Raw genomic sequence first — 13643 nt, forward strand, 5'->3', positions numbered from 1 at the left:
TAATTAGTCCTGTGATCGTTAGTCTTATGGCGATGCCGTATAATATTTGAGTTTAAGAGGATAAAATAAGGTACCTATTTGAAAGCATACATTTCGTAAGAAAAAATAATCACTCGTGAATATGGGTGACGAATACGATTGTCCCAGAACGTATTCTGCCCAAACATTTATACAGTAAAATAACAATAATAAAATTATCATTTTCACTGATACATTTCATTATCAGTATTATCAAATGCAGCCGAATTGTATTTATCAAAAATGATATCACAATTGTTTGTCAACATTACTATATCTAGATAACATTATAAAACAGTTTATATTCCTGTTTGTGTTCTTAATATATTCTGTTGAAATAACATTGAAAAGACGTTTATTTATCAGAGGAGTGTGTAATGTTTTTTCAAGTATCGTGTCGACATTTGTATTTAATTGTTTTTATTGACGCACTTACACTTTTATAAATCTAGGACACGATTGTTATTCTTTGCCAATGCGGTATTGTATTGAAGCTGTGTTGCTCACGACGCCGTTGGTCTAGTAGCTAACTTATGAAGCTGACTACCTTATTTTTGAAAATAAGTCTTTTTATATTGAACAAACAAATATATTATGTATTTAATTTTATCCTGAAAAACCCTTTTCGATTCCTGGATCGGTCACTAAAATGTTCTTGTTATTCCGTTAAGAAATTCTCCTCATCAGCTCGAAATTATGATTGATAGTGTTACATTATCGTGCCTCGGAAAACTAAAAAGTCATTAGTCCTACACATGAAATTTCTCTCATCGTGACCGCTTGGCATGTCAGGCTTGGAATTATATCATTGGTGGTATGACGCCCGTTTCTGCGAGACCGTTTGGATAGGTACCCCGCATTTATCATATATTCAACCGCCAAGTAGGTTAGTATTGTTTGAGAGTGATCCAGTGTAACTTCAGGCACAAGTGATATAACATTTTAATTTCTAAGCTCGGTAGAGCATTGACGATTTCGGTGTTTCTTCTTAAATTACTTCTTCTTCATTTCTTATGTTTATGGCTTGTGGTGACCATTTATTATCAGGTAGCCTATTTGCCCGTCTGCCTACCTATATTATCAAATAAAATAATATAATATACATAATATGCATGTAATATAGATACTGAAATTTGATCAAAAGGACATCACTATTGTCTACAAATAAACTGAACTTTCACAACAGCAAAATAAATCCTATTAGAGTTTTCAAGAAAGTACATCGTTCCATCTGAGAAGAATCTTTATTCCGTTGTTTGTTGATAATGTTTGAGATATATAAACACGAGTTACTTTTGACATTAATTGGCTATTATTTTTGTTATAAATATGTTCACCTTTTAGACATAACAACAAACAAAATTGAAACTTTGGTAACTTTTTATACGGACATTGAATACTTGCACTATATTTTAACTCAGTTCATTAGATCACATGATTCTTTAATAATCGCAGCGGGTTCAAATGAACGGAAAACACACAGCATCGACTAGCAACTGATGAAAATTTTCAAATAACAGCCTGTCTGCGCAGCTTTCCTTGGCCAAGGCCTCCTTTTGAGGAGAAGATTTCACGACGCTGCTCTAATGCATGATTTCACTCAAACCTGCATGTGGCTTCCCCATGATGTTTCCCTTTTTTTATGTTATAGGGGGCAAACGAGCAGGAGGCTCACCTGATGGAAAGTGATTACCACCGCCCATGGACATCTGCAACACCAGGAGGGTTGCAGGTGCGATGCCGGCCTTTTAGGAAGGAGTACGCTCTTTTTTTGAAGGTTCCCAAGTCGTATCGGTTCGGAAAAACCGCCGGCGAAAGCTGTTTGAGTGGTTGTGCGAGGCAGAAAAAGTCTTAAAAATCGCGCTGTTGTGGATTTCTTTCTTCACAGCCAAGAGCGAGATGAAATATAAACACTAATTAAGTGTATTGAGTTTCAGTGGTGCTGCCCTGGTTTCACTAAGAACTTCTGTTAAGATTTACGTGTTTGAACCACAGTGCCATCTCGACTCCTCATTGATAGTTTTAAGTCAGCATATTATTTGCATGCTTATCCAGTTTATATGTGGCTGGCTGGCTGTGTATTTTTAACGTACTGTCTGTACGTTAAAAATAGTGTTTTGACGAACATGAGTACATCACCATTTCAAAATTATGCGCAACGATCAATTCAACCAACAAGAAATCGTTCGTTCGAACAATAAAATTTGGACCGTAGTCGTTAAAATTATCCAGATTCCTATATAAAAGCCGCGGGCACAATTAAATCTATGTTTATTCATATACATAACATCTCACTTGAGGCATACTTATTTCAACTAATAAACGTTATGAAATAAATATACCGACTTAATGTTTTCTCGCTAAGTCATTTCTCATTTTCTACATTCATAAATCAAAGTTGCATCCGCATCAAGCCGGGGCAGGTCACTAGTAAATTAATGTAAGTACTTCTTGAAATTATTTTGTGTTTATTTGATATAATAGGGTTTCAAGGGACTATCCTTGTTTAATCTATTTATTGCTGTATTTAATACTCCCTTATAATTTTTATGTCTGAAATATGTTGATCAGAAGCCAGATACGATGACTATGTGATTAACAGTATGACGATGCAATATCATGAAAGATTACTCCGTACTTTTGTATTTTATTTCGATATAAATTTGCCTTGAAATACGGCGAGTCATAAATCAATTGCGTAAATGAATACGACAACGAAAATAATTATTAAAATGATAAGTATCGCAATTATACAGATCAAGGTGTAGAATCTAGTGCTAGTTCTTAATTATTATTTTTAAATATTTATTTTTGTACTATTACTAGAATAAGTAAGAAGCCGACTCAGCGAAATATAAGAATTAAATAAGTTCAATAATATGATATTTCTACTAATTTTATTAAAAAATATATACAGACATAAAAAAATTACATTTAATACTTAGAATTCGTGTGTGGTGACTTATGCTTGCCGCTTTTCCCATCGTGAATAGCTTGCTGTACCGCTCCTAGAATCGCTGCTCCCTGGAAGAACTTCCCCTAAAAATAAAATAAAAATTTAATAGTAATTGTATTGTAACAGACATGGATAACCTTATGGTCGAGAGCCTTAAATACATTTGAAGGTTATTCTGACAAACTGCTGGTTCAGGCATATGACTCATTGGTGGTAGATGTACATTTAATTCAATACTTCATGGATTCAATTTTGTCACAAGTAACAAAAAATTCAAAATCAAAATATGCTTTATATAAAAAGACTGTAAGAGCACTCTTGAATCGTCACGTTATATTATTGAGTTGTATGTACAACTATCACATCTATGTCATGTAGATTCCACTAAGATAAACCTGTAACAAACAGTGGTTAGTTTTTTCTTTGGAAAACAAACAGGATATTATACAATGGATTGAACAATTATTAGTACATAAACCAAGAAAGTTACCAATTTGCGTAAGTATGTTCATAACGAGTAATTAGCTTAGCTTGCAGCAATACGAATTAGATTCATTAATTATATTCTGTATTGTTATGTTATTGCTATTGCTGGCCTAAGGCATCCTCTCCTTTTCAGGAGATGGTTTGGAGTTTGTTCCGCCACGCTACCCCAAAGCGGGTCAGTGAACAAAAATGTGGCAAATTTCCTCATGATGTTTCCTTTAATGAAACCTCAGTTTGTACCGGATTCACGTTTTCTAACAACTGTAATGTCGCGGCTCGTTTAAGTACAAAGATTAAATTCAGCTTGTTTACTTTTTTAATTTGATTATTTTTTTATACGCACCAGACCATCACTTATTTTTTTGCGCCATGGCTTAGGGGTTGATGTAGTCGGTGAAATATTACCCACAATTTTATTTCCCATAATGTGAGTACATAATGTTATTACTACAAAGAGTAATATAATCTTCATGCTGTCCGAGTCTTGCTGTTAGAGGAAAATGAATTCGTTTGTGAGTATGATGAGGCTTTTATATGAATTGCGACGGGGCGACGGGGAAAAACTTTTTGTTCGCTATCTCTGCTTGAGGAAAGCGCTTTGGCAACAAATTATTTCAACAAAAACCCTACGTCACTAAGACGTAAGCATGATTAAAATTAATTTTATAGATTTCATTCGAATCGTGATGTAAATGTAAATAAGATTATTCAAAAGGTGTCAATATCAAAAACTAGTTCCTCACTGATATAGATACAAACCTATATCAGTACTTGGTATATTATATATGTTTTGAATAAAATTCTACTAGTTTATTAGTGTGAATTACATTATTCTAATATGTATATATAAATATATATATATATTTTGACAGTAACTCAGTCTCTATTTTGTTACGCTCACGGCGAGACCACAGAGTCGGTTTTGATGAAATTTTGTAGGAAGGAAAGACTCCAATGACTTTTTTAAATTTAACCTTTTAGGGGTAAATATGAGGATGTGTTCATTTGAAAAGTTGTGTGCAGGTTCTTCAGTTTTAAAAATAAAATGGTACTATTGGGTATGACGGCTCAATAGTCTTTTTTTTTTTCAATTAAAAAGGTTCCAAATAAATTTTATAGGAGGTAAGTAATATAGTATGACTCCATATGGTGTTGCCATACTTTGTCAAGATATGAACATGAATGTTTAGGCTTACCCGCATACCTGCATACCTTTACCTGCATTACCAATAAAATCAGAGCTTTTTTTAATTTGAACCAAATAGGGGAGGTAATGAAACTCAATAAATTAACTAATTAAATTTTTTGAAAATATTAATGTGTAATTTCATTTTCCATTGATATTGGTAAGTATTTAAGTTATGTTCAAAGGTAACCTGTTTTTAACATTTAGGTCAACTTCACACTGCAATGATTTGAATTGGGGTGGATGTTAATAAATATGATTGTTTCCTTCGTCTCCACCCCAGCCCAATTCTGGTTGAAGACAAGACAACCATGTAATTATGATTTGAGTCAGTAGCCTTAAGTAATTGCCATGGGAGCAATTTAATAGACTCACGTTGCTTCTAAATTATTTATATTTCTCTACCGTTAATTTTATTATGCATCATTATTATAAAATGACCTCTGCTTTAAAAGATTTGTGTGCCACGCAGGTGAATCTACGGTTCATCTAGTCGATTATATGTGATCGTTAATAAACATATTAAACTAAGCACATGACAACGCCGTCGATTTTGCCAATTATAAAATTAAATCATTAAAATCATATTTCGTTTCTGCGCTAAAGAAAATATACGATACTTGATACATATATTATTATTTAATATAGGAGAGACATAAACCCTACAGTACTTCGAGAATCTCATATAATCGACCTCGAATTTTGATATCATTGATTATATTTTAACAATTTTAACTGCCTCAGTCTCGGGTCTAGTAGCTTGATATAATGCCGCAGATCCCGAGGTTTTGGGCTCAAACCCCAGGTCGAGCCGATAAAAAGTGATTATCAGTAGGATCCCGGGGTTCAGTAATTGGGAATGTATATATCCCATGCCCCGGAAAACACGTAAAGCAATGTCACGCAAAATGTTAGTGCTCCGCTCTTACTGGTTGTATCAGACTTGCTATCCCATAGAATTATGAAAGTGACCGATACCAGATGAAATTGCTCAGCATTCCATGGATTCACTGTGCGGGTGCCGGGTTGCGGTTCAATTTGCCCAGCCAATTTGGTAGGAACCCGTTAGCTCCATAGAACTTACAGCAGATCTCGACAAACCAAGGTCTTTTAGAAGGTTATAACGATATTCTGCTGGTATTATTCTCGATTCCACTTTCGCATTTAATTAACCATATAGCCAGTTTTTAGTGGTTAGAACGCGTGCATCTTAACCGGTGATTTCGGGTTCAAACCCAGGCAAACACCGCTGAATTTTCATGTGTTTACTATTATTTATTATTATTATTATGGTATTGTGCTAGCACAAATGTGTTTATAATTCATCTCGTGCTCGGCGGTGAAGGAAAACATCGTGAGGAAACCTGCATGTGTCTAATTTCAACGAATTTCTGCCACATGTGTATTCCACCAACCCGCATTGGATCAGCGTGGTGCAATATGCTCAAAACCTTCTCCTCAAAGGGAGAGGAGGGCTTAGCCCGTCAGTGGGAAATTTACAGGCTGTTAATGTTAATGTATTAATTTTCATTGTGTGGTATTTCGGTATGTTCGATTCCCACGGTACAATAAACTATACAACGGCCTACTACAGATTTCGTTTGTCTAGAGAAATAGTAAAACCTAGGATTAAATAGAACTTGCTTTTAGAGCTAGGATTTTACTAATTCCCGGTCGATAACCTGTGCACCTGTCATAAAATATTTATGAAATTGTAGCATTAATTCAAACTCTGAGGTACTTTTGTCATTTGAGAGAGTTACTAATGTGAGTAATAATTCCACGTGGAGTTTCCAAAGGACATGCATTTTGGTCACTACTATGTTTATAGAGTTTCGATAGCTTTTTTTAATTTCATCCCAGAAGTATTTTGATCCCTATGAGGAATCAGCTAAATGTACTAGCCCAAGCTATGTTTTCAATATATTTATGACAGCGCTATTATTATATTAAACCTGTAAGTTTAATATAAGCCTACAATTATTTATTTATCTCCAGACAAATTAGGGTGTTTTCGGGAAATAAAAAGTTCATTTGAGTTTATTTTTTTATTATAATAATTAGGTTTTCTTAAACACTACATAATGACTGATTTGGTATTCATACAAATAGATTTAAAATGATGTTGTATATATAACAATATACAGACAGTAATGATGCTGTTTAATGTTTCTTCTTATGTAGTGCACCCCATATGTCGTGAGCGGTGTTCGCAAAGTTGATTGCTTTTATTCCTTTACCCTAGAACAAAAGTATCAAAATATTTATATGTACATTTTAAATCCTTATTATTAAAATATTACTTAAATACTAAATAATGTAAACACCTAAAGATGTCAAAACAATACTAGCTATTTTGTCTATTATATTATAAACTGTCCCTCTAAGTATCAAATTTCCTTAATTTATTTTTCTTTTATTTTGTATATGTGATTAATAAATAAATTGCAGACTACTGGGAAAGAGTTTTCTGACCTGTTTACGGAAGATTAAGAATATTAGGAACTTTCGCAAATTCACTCATTACGTCGTTTTCCCCCAATGATTTCATATACCAAAATTACAACTTATACAAGCGAATATAAGATACATTATACAATTATACAAGCAAAAATGAAGTCATGCAAATTCAGTAGTGATTGTCTAGAGTTTAAACTTCAAATATTTCCGCACGTAAAGTAAATACGTATTTTACCTCTCTCATTCTAAAACCAAATGGAATAAATTAATTTTATTAAATCAAAAATCAGCGTTTACTTGAACAGTATAACTCTATAAAAATACAAATTTATAATTCATAAAATATTATCACGATTGCGAACTGATATTTATGACGCAATAATTCAACTTTATCAATGTAATTTATAAATCAACGCTTTCTAAACAAAAACAATTATCAATAATTGACACTCACAACAACTTTGGCTCCTTTCCTGATAGCGTTTATTGGTATTTTCCCCGGCCTCGCTTCACTTGGCACGAGAAAGAGTGATAACACACTCATTATGATAAGAAAAAGCGATGCTAATTTCATTTTGATATATTCTGTCTTCGCTGTTCCTCTCAGCTCGAGATTGAAACGTGTATAATGATTTGACGGACACACTGACTTATATATCTTAATTGTTGAGAAAGATAATAGTGTTTCTTCGAGTACGGGACTCTACCGCCTCCCGCAAGCCGGGGTCATCTAACTCACGCTTCGTGACGTCATTTATTATTTATTAGTCGTGCCCCGCAGTTTTACCCGCATTAAATTTTATATTTAGCCTGTATAAGTAAACATGTATGTAAAATATAACTTGTTATAAATTTTGATAGTCAACCGATTTTTATGAAATAAAGATTAAACGGTATCTTAGAATACTCCTTGTTTAGAATCAGTTATTTTATATATATTTTTAATTTTTAGGCATTTTAAGACAAACAAACAGACATATAGTCAAAAAAATTATGGTTGATACTTCATTTATTTATTTGTACATATTAATTAAATATATTTGGACTCACTTCAGATAATTATTTATCTTTACAAAGTAATCTATCTTTTTATTCGCACTTAAATAAAGACCGATTTAATTTGACCTATGAGTGGTACGCTCGTGTGTATCGTTTAGGGATCATGTTACGGATTAGCTATGAATTAAAAAATATGTTTAAAGAATATTTGAGTATCTTATCAATTTAAGACTTAAGACCTTAATGAAGGATAATGAAAATATTAGCTATTGTTTTAAGATGTTTTTTTTTTAATTTAAGATATAGACAAATAATGTTTGAGATAATCTTTGTTGAGTGGCTGTGTACATATTCGATTACTTTTATAATTATCTACTTAATATGTGTTGACCCACATACGCCACCGGGTGTTTTTATATATTAATGTATATTGTGTTGTATATAATTTACAAGATCGCAGATCCCGGAGCACTGGATTCAAATTTCATAAAAATATTATCATAAAATTCATATTGTGTTTTTCTCGCTGAATTCGCAGCGGTTACGGAAAATTATGATTCAAAGAAATCTTTATTCAACGTAAATAAACTTTAAACTTACTCATTGAAGGTCAAACTTTACAACCAACTCAAAAATTAATACATTAGACAAAGAAAAGAAACCAGGGTAATTAAATTGAAAATGAATAGCGTTGTTTTCATTCGAAATTGCTTGGAAGCCTTTTTTTTTAAATTCCTAAGTTGTATAATTTCAAAAAACATTATTTTCGGAGAAAACTTATTAACATAAACGAGGATATTTTTGTAATGTTGGGATAATTTATAAACACTGAGTATTGTTTACTCAGTTTTGTTGTGTTTCGCTTTGAAGGATGTGTGACATAGCATTTTAGGTATTTAATATTGTTATGTCAAATTATAGCACAAACATACTCCTAAGTTAAATAATCCTCTTTGTAAATATTTTAATGCTACATTGTGATTGTATTATATTATATATTATTACAGATTTAATCAAAGTTAATCAAATAAAAAAAATCTCTCTGAGTTCTTTTTTCTACTTTATTCGATAATATTGAATATCAAAACTGAACGTTGAGACAAAGAAAAATTAAAGAGCCTATTGAAATTATTCTTTTTATTTTTCAGCGACTGCTATAAAAAGTAGTAAACAATTTAAACTTGTTTATTGATTTTAGTAAAATTAATTGTAAAATTAATATATGTATATGTGCAGGTCGGGGCAAAATTGGTTTCGTCATTAAATAAAATTTAAATTTTGAAACACGCTTTTTACGCTAATAATGTGTGGGGCCGCGATATAAAATATATAATATCTTGTATTGTTACAGTTTTACCTGCAAAAAACACATAAAGAAATTAAATCATTGTGTTTTAATTTTGAATTCAAGTTTAAAACAATCTTGAAGTCAAAATGAGGTTCGAAGCTGAGCAAGTCTTAGTTATAGATAATGTATAAAATATTGGAAGAATTAATTCATTTATGACTAATCTCACTTCTTCCTGGAATACCTACTTATCAGGTACCATCACTTATCAGCTGACATATGATTCGACAATATACAAACAGCATTGTCTGTTTGCAAAATGGCGGTTTGTGAAATGATGAAGGTAAACTTTAAAATGCCTCATCACTTTGAAAACATGAAATGCAAATGATGATTCGAATGCTGAATTTACTCGATATCAGATATTGTACCGTTAAACAGCAGTATTCAGTATTATTGTGTTCCGGTTTCAAGGGTGAGTGACCCAGTGTAACTACAGGCACAAGGGACATTTCAGTTCTCAAGGTTGGTGTCGCATTGGTGATGTAAGGCATTCCTTATGGCTAATATTTCTAACAGGCCCATTGTCTATGGGCGGTGATGACCACTCACCGTCAGGTGCTCAGTGCATCAGGGCCCAGTTGGTCGTCCGCCTACCTAGGCGGACTTGCAGCTGGGCCATAAATTACATGAAAACTATTACATAATAATATCTTCCATATCACTACTTACATAAATGCTCTAAGAATTATCGAAGATGATTTATTTAAAATCTTCATTAAATAATAAATCATAAATGGGATTTTTTTTATATACCTATATATAATAAATAATAATAAATGCGATTGTATATATACTTATACTTGAGCTTCAATCCCGACGTTAAAGTTCTTACTATCTTATACCGAGCATGTATTATTATTTTCCATGAATAACAGCATAATAATAGCTTTTATATTAATATTGAAAGCATTCTAGAGAAGAACGCGACCTTATGATCAGGTAATATTTTATTATGAATTTTCTTAAATGTTTATTTGATGTCTAAAAATATTTTATTAATCCTAAAGCGATTTTTATCTATCTATTATTATGAAACGGTGGTTGTGAGACTATTTTTCATGTTTTTTTTTTATTTATTTATAACGATATAAAATAATATATATATTAAATTAAAAAAACTTCTTAATATGAACAAATCTGGACGACTACGGGTTACATTGTGTGCGTATGTGACTCGATATCATCGTTGGTTATTATTAACCGATATTATTTTTTGTAGTATAGAACTTGTTTCAGTTTGATTGAACAACCCATTTCACTAGACAAGCCTATATTTTATACAAAACTATACTTAGTTGTATTTAACGACAATGTGATCTATTCACTCTCGAGGCGCGCCCGCCACGTTATTGTTGTTATTGGCGTGCATTAGTACGAGTGACGCCCGTGCTTACAAGTTGTCTAAGTGAGCGTGAGACGAATCAATGCTAGGACTATAAAAAATTATATTATATTGTTTAAGTTTATTTTATTAAAACCCCGATAATTTATCGAGAAGAACACTTTCAGGAGTGAACAGATCTATACCTTAGTAGGCAAGAATAACAAAACAGATGGCGAAACGTAGATTTTGATATCAACCATTCTTTGATTTTAAAATCAGGCTAAAGGCTTCTCAACAATTCAAACATACACAAACAACAACTATTGGTATATATAGGTATGTATATAAAGATACAATAACAACGCTGAATGTCCAACTGCTCGGGAAAATCATTCTTTCCTACTTAATAATAATAATAAATGGACTCATATTTTTTTAATAAGTTGAAGGCAAACAGTAATGTAATAATTTTAATTCAGAAATTAAAAGAAAGAAACAGGTACTTCATTTCTTTTGTTAAACATTCAACGTTTCTGAAATAAGGACACGGAATAATTGCCCCGATTTAAGAAATATTTTAATATCCGGAATAACCGCTTAAGGCCTTACAGCTCGCCGGATATCCGGTACCCGGCCAAAGGACTGTCCCTTTTATCTCTAATTGTTACTTACATTTCATTAACAATGTAAAAAAATATGCGTTCTCATTAAAATTGTTAGCCTCAATTTACAATAAACACCTAAATTCTAATTAGATATATACTATAATTAATTAAATAATCTTTGATTACATTTAAGGGTGGAATGGAGTCTTAAGCAAATATCATACTGATTAGGTACAGTAATTCTATATGTGGCTATATAACTTCCCTTAACTTTACGGCCCTATGGAATGAGGCAGTGACGACGAACGACAATAAATATAAAACTGTAAGATGTAGTTATTAATAATATTGATTAGATGAAAACAAAAGTTCCGACAGTAATTTAATACATAGTAATGTTTTTTTCTTTATCCTAAGGATCCCTCACTAATGTCATAATTGTGACATTGTAATACTATAAAATGTAGTGCAGTATGAACAACTCTTAGGGTAAGGCATAGTGTTGTATATCGATAGTCCACTATCGATAGTATTGTTACGATAGTATCGATAGTGCTATCGGTATCCTGAATAGTGTTCGAGGTCAACTATGGATGGTCTACGACCTCGGCTCTCGTTTGACGGCGGACGATTGAAACGCTACTAATGAAACCTCTTCTATCGAATTACGATAAGTAATTTAGAAGTGGGAACCCATAAACAATCACACGGACCGGAGTCATAACCCTTTGACTTTGCTATAGTTGGGTAATAAAAGTAGTCAGCCAATTTTACAGATACATTTATTAACACTTATATACTTGCTTAATATTCATATTCATAAATAAGTACTATGATTGTAAATTTTCATTTGCAACATGAATTTTATTTTTTTTTGAACCGAATAGGGTTATAAAGTTCATTTAATGTTCCAATATCACTAATAATTCCGAGACCTATTCTCTGAAAATATTAAAAAATCTATGAATATATTTTGAAGCATTATGACCTGGATGATGAAAGTAATAATTAAAAACAATCGCCGAAGCTCAGCCAGCCATTAAAACTTTAATTTATATTGTTTAATTAAAAATATATTATGTTTGTTTTAACTGCTGATGGCTTGCCTACATTCTAGGAATCATTTTGAACTTTACTTTGAATTTATCTTGGTAAACAACAATACGAATATACTTGTAGAAGCCAATTTATTTAAATGAAGTAGTTATAATCTATACTAGTATTATAAATGCTAAAGTAACTGTCTGTCTGTTATTGATTCGCGGCCAAACCACTGAACCGAATTTGATGAAGTTTGGTATGAAGCAAGCTTGAACTCCAAGGAAGGCATAGATGACTTTATTTATACCCAACACCTAACCGCCCACCCTTAAAACGTAATCTAGGACAAATAATTTTAGTACAGAAACTGAAGTAGTACAATAAAAATATTATCAACTTACTATGAACCGAGCTCGCTTCCTGATAGCATTAAAGTTCATTCCAGGAGCTGCGCTACTTTGTCCGGCGAAGATTGCCAGCATCTCATTTTTATTACGTTTCTTACGTACTGCCTTCAGACGGTCAAGTTGAGGGTTGAACACCAACTTTACTAATGATGTTACCACAGTTTAATCCCCTTATTTAAAACAGTATTACCTAATTTTCCTGCTGAATATTATTGGTAAATTTGTAGTCTATGGGATTTTCCTATATTTTATCTATACGATACATTTTTTACGTCACAGTGTTGCATACTATATAAACCGCACGTTCACAGGCTCGCAAATTAAGATAACTGTAAACGTTATAATATAAACAAATACTCTATTGTAAACTATTTTTATATAACACAATACAGGAACTGACGCACGGCTAGCACTGGTTCAGACGAACCCTATATGCGTGAGCGTGTGTGTGTACGTAATATATATGCGTCAGTGTGTGTGTACGTAATATCTTTCAATGAGTGTGATACGTGTGCGGCAATTAAATTTATTTATCAACAATTAATGGTTTTCTACTTTTTTAGTGAGTTTTTTTTTTCTAATTTAATGATCTATGATGGCTGTGGTTAGAATACGTGAATCTTTATCGATGATTCAAAGTTCAAACCCGGACCTGCACCACTGAATTTTCATGTGTCTATATTATGGTTATAATTAATCTCATGCTCGGCGGTAAAAGAAAACATCGTAAGGAAAAGTGTACTTAGCGGATGAAAATCTGCCACGCCGAGTCTGCTTCTTGCCTTTTTATCCAAGAGAAGAGGTGACCTT

At 32.4% G+C, this 13643-nt stretch overlaps 1 protein-coding gene and 1 long non-coding RNA gene across 2 annotated transcripts in view; one reads left to right on the forward strand and one right to left on the reverse strand.

The window, feature by feature from the left end:
- Nucleotides 1-13643, forward strand: part of LOC113396173 (protein PF3D7_1417600-like) — a 580968-nt gene that overhangs the window by 287309 nt on the left and 280016 nt on the right. The gene's annotated exons all lie outside the window — the stretch shown is intronic.
- Nucleotides 2899-3962, reverse strand: LOC113396177 (uncharacterized). Its single transcript, XR_003368725.2, has 2 exons — nucleotides 3804-3962; nucleotides 2899-3057 (listed from the first exon to the last, which is right to left on the reverse strand). It is a non-coding gene; the product is annotated as an uncharacterized LOC113396177 (long non-coding RNA).

Source organism: Vanessa tameamea, chromosome 11, assembly GCF_037043105.1.
Source record: "Vanessa tameamea isolate UH-Manoa-2023 chromosome 11, ilVanTame1 primary haplotype, whole genome shotgun sequence".
In the NCBI taxonomy this organism is placed as follows: domain Eukaryota; kingdom Metazoa; phylum Arthropoda; class Insecta; order Lepidoptera; family Nymphalidae; genus Vanessa; species Vanessa tameamea.